The following is a 4,243-nucleotide window of genomic DNA, read 5'->3' on the forward strand; positions in this document are numbered from 1 at the left end:
ATAAAAACGATTTTGAAATATGTTGCATAGATGAACTCTAAATATGTTATAATAGTTATAATTAAGTATGTAAACAAATAATTAACAAACAATTAGCTAATTAGTAACAAAGTTATGATAAATTAAGGGTTGGATGAACAAATAATTAGAAATTTTCTATCTTCATATTTTCAAGTATTAAAAAAAAAAAAAATTCATGGGACGGGTTCGGGGCGGGGCCGTGCCCCGCGACGGGGCGACCATCTATGCCCCGCTCCGCCCCGTGCCCCACAACGAGCGCGGGTTTTTTTGCCCCATTCGGGGCGGGGCAACACTGGGGTGGGGTAAATTGCCATCACTAAGTGAAATGTTTCAAAAATCACTGAACTTATGCATTGGTCACGGACTAATCATTGAACTATAAAATACTTTAAAATGCTCACTGAATTTGTTCCATTTGCACTCCATCCCCCACTCCCCAAAAGCTGTCGATTTTTTTGCTGATGTGGAGGACGGTAATCTCGCGTGGCCATAAACCTCGTGCCACATCAATGGTTCATCCTACTCACAATTAATAATTATCACAAAACCTAAAAAAAATAAAAATAAAAATAAAAACCAAAAATAGGACTTTTGAAAACTGAAACCGTGTTCTTCATGTGGACACAGTTTCCATTTTTCACAAATCACATTTAAAAAAAAAAATGAAAAATGAAAACATAAATACATAAAAACACACAATTGGAAGCCCAAATTCACGCCTTTGTTCTTCCCCAAATCATGAACTGGAAGCTCCTCCAAAACCCTAACCATTTGTTGACGAACCCTAACAGTCAATATTGGAGATCCTTCTCCACAATCGACCCCACCTGTTCAATATTTACACATTATGCACTTGGAGGGACCACTTGAAGGTAAACTGGAACAAATATTTTATATTTCATTTGTTGTTTTCGCACGTGATGTAGTTCTAAAGTTATCTTTTTGTGTTGGATTTATGTGATAGTTATCTGCTTTATGAATATAGGCTATAAGTATAATAATATTTTCATTTTTTTTCAGCCGCATGGACGCCCAAAATTCAATGGTTTAGGGAACGATGAAAATGCTTTAGATGGGGCTGAACATTCCTCGAACGAGGACCCAATCCTCACTGATTCTGGTAACGAGTTAGACTCCAGAGAAGATGATAATTTATATGAAAGCAATGTCATAGATGAGATTGGGGTTGGTTTGAACGTGGGTGAATTGAATGATGTGAATGAGCATGATGTTGAAGTTGATGCCGAGATTGTTGATTTAGAGTACCCTTCATCTGTGTCTGATTGTTCATCTGATGATGATGTTGGGTATCGATTTCCACAGTTTTGGACAGAGTCTGACATTAGTAATCCACAATTCGTTGTTGGTCAGTTCTTTAGGGATGTTGTAGAGTTTTGAAAGGCAGTAAGAACTTACGGAGCTTTGAATGGGTATAATGTCAGATTTAAAGCTAACGATGGGACACGAGTACAGGGAATTTGCAAACCTGGTTGTAATTGGAGGATATGGGCATCCATCATAGGTCGGACAGGAAGTCTCCAAGTTAAGTCGTACACTCCGAATCACACATGCAGCGGAGACCAATACAACAAACATTGCAATTATGTCTTTCTGACTAACCGTTATATTGAGCAATTTAAGGCAAACCTGAAATGGAAGACTAAGAGTATACTTGCGATAGTGAAGGATGATTTGAAGACTGATATTACTCGAAATGTGGCATGGAAAAATGAGATGGTATGCAAAGGAATTGTTGCATGGAACAATTGACGAGCAGTTTGGTTAGTTGTGGTGTTATGTTGCGGAGGTTTTAAGGACTAACCCAGGTTTTTACTGTCGTCATTGCCAACCACAATCAAGTTTTCCAAGGAATCTGTAACTATTTGGAAGCATGCAAGAAAGGTTTTGTCAATGGTTGTAGAAAAGTTATCGGAGTTGATGGCTGCCATTTGCATGGATGTTTTAGTAGAATGATGTTGACCGTTGTTGGTCATGATGCAAATGACTGCATATATCCCATCGCGTACGCCATAGTTCAAAAAGAGAACACCGTAGCTTGGAGGTGGTTCATAAGCATAGGTTTTGCGTACCCCACACGTACTCTAACCTTTTCAGCATCGGCTTCAAAGGAAAAACATTGTAGGACTATCTTTGGCATGCCGTAAAGTCTACTACTATTTCGAATTATACAGATTGCATATATCCCATTGCATACGCAGTAGTTCAAAAAGAGAACACCTTAGCTTGGAGGTGGTTCATGACACATCTCGAAAGTGACGTTCATATTGACAATGGAAGTGGTTGGACAATTATGATAGATCACCAAAAGGGGCATGTTGACATCCATGCAGTTAACATTTGTGAAGCAAATTTAGATGAGGCGAGATAAAATGAGTGGTTATGAAGGTCAAAGTTGTCTTAAGATCAAAAGAAGAGAGCACTCTATTGTTGAGAGATCAAGAGAGGGCATAGTACATTTTTCTAGTGGTCCTAAATGGAAAGTGGATTGTAGTTATCGTACATATGTGGTTGACCTTGAGGAAAGAAGTTGTGCTTGTAGACGTTGGGAGTTGACGGGAATACCGTGCATACATGCTATGACAATCCTTCTGCACTGTAGGAACGACCCTGAAGAATATGTAGACAATTGATACACTACTGAGTCTTATTTGAATTGCTATAGGAACATCTTAAGCCCTATTAATGGTCGAAGCATGTGAGCAGAGATCGAAGCGGAACCACCAAACTGGACAATTACAACTAAAGGACGAAGACAGACTAAAAGAAGGAAAAATGCAAAGGAAGTCGTGGTGCATATGCAAAGGAGATCGTATGTCAGAAAAAATGGACAAGTAATAATGACATGCTCCATCTGCGGTGTGTGTGGACATAACAAAAGGCATCATTCCATGCCACATGTTGTACTAGATGTATGTCATTTTATATTATGAGCAGCTTTGAAATGTATGATCTTTGACTGATGTTTTCCATTTATTGTTGTAGGACTTGTTTGATGCTCCCTTGACAGATGTTGAATCCCAACCAAACACGAAAGTACTTGCAAATGTAAGACAAATATGGTGATTATTATTATTTGTTTAAATTTTACATTAATTAATACTTCAATAAATTGTGTTTAAGCTTTACATTAACTGCTTGCATATTTGAATAGGGAAAATTGATTATTAGCAGATGAAATTGTCCATCGACAAGTCGATACTTGACGTTAATGATTCAAATATACTACCAACTGCTGGAAATGAAAGACGGACTGATAAACCAACAGAAACATTGGAGGGAATGGTTGATATGCTATAAGAAATACAAGCTGATGAGTCCTCACAATTATGAGCTGCTAGAGTTCACGCACGGCGACATGCAAACACAACTGTAGCTACATCTCGTAGATCATGGAATCGTGGACAACTTTGAATGAAAACAACTTTTTAGTTTAAACAACTTTTGTAGATTTTGGGCCAATGACTAGCCACTTATTTTATTTTTGCCAATGTGGATAACTCTGAAGAAGACAATTTTGTGGGTTGAAATTGAATGCTTAAGGAAATGTGTATACAGCTTGATGTTTTTGAATATTTTTGGAGATGATCTTTATGTCATGAAAATTATCCGAATATTACCTTATGGAAAGTTTCTTTATTTATATCATTTTGATGTCTTTCTTTATTTATATCATCGTAAGCAATTGAAGTTGACAGTGTTTCTTTATTTATATTGTTGTAAGCAATTCAATCTTCATTTAGTGCTAAGCATTTACCAAAAGAGTAACTCATCAAGTGCAACAAATGGAATTAACAACACATGCAAGTATGTTGTGCAATTACTGAAATTCAAAGCAAATAATCGAGGTTGAAATTCACTACATTATACCAAACTTTATACACCAAACTGCCTGCAATTCACTTCAACTCCATTCTCGTACATACTACGTTACACTAATACACACGATCAAAAAAATAAACTAATAAAAAGAAGTATAAGGACTGCCCAAAATGTAGCCTTGTACATCTTTAGAATTTTGCAATTTGTCCTATTCTCTTCTTCGAGTCTGCTCTTTGAACGTAGTAACCCATTTATTACAAGGTTGTATCCAACATCCGATGACTCGTCGACCCAATCAAAGAAATTGCAAGCTTCAGGCTTCCCATAGAAATGACATCCAATAAACCTCCATCCGGGGTTTGTTCCCGTCCATTAAGTCCTC

At 37.3% G+C, this 4,243-nt stretch overlaps 1 long non-coding RNA gene across 1 annotated transcript; it reads left to right on the plus strand.

Annotated features, from left to right (window-relative positions):
• The first annotated feature begins 696 nt into the window (after positions 1–696).
• LOC111368463 lies at positions 697–3,682 on the plus strand. Its single transcript, XR_002697994.1, has 5 exons — positions 697–893; positions 1,042–2,083; positions 2,272–2,951; positions 3,025–3,087; positions 3,194–3,682. It is a non-coding gene; the product is annotated as an uncharacterized LOC111368463 (long non-coding RNA).
• Positions 3,683–4,243: the final 561 nt, after the last annotated feature.

This window comes from Olea europaea, chromosome 19 (assembly GCF_002742605.1).
Source record: "Olea europaea var. sylvestris chromosome 19, O_europaea_v1, whole genome shotgun sequence".
Classification (NCBI taxonomy): Eukaryota; Viridiplantae; Streptophyta; class Magnoliopsida; order Lamiales; family Oleaceae; genus Olea; species Olea europaea.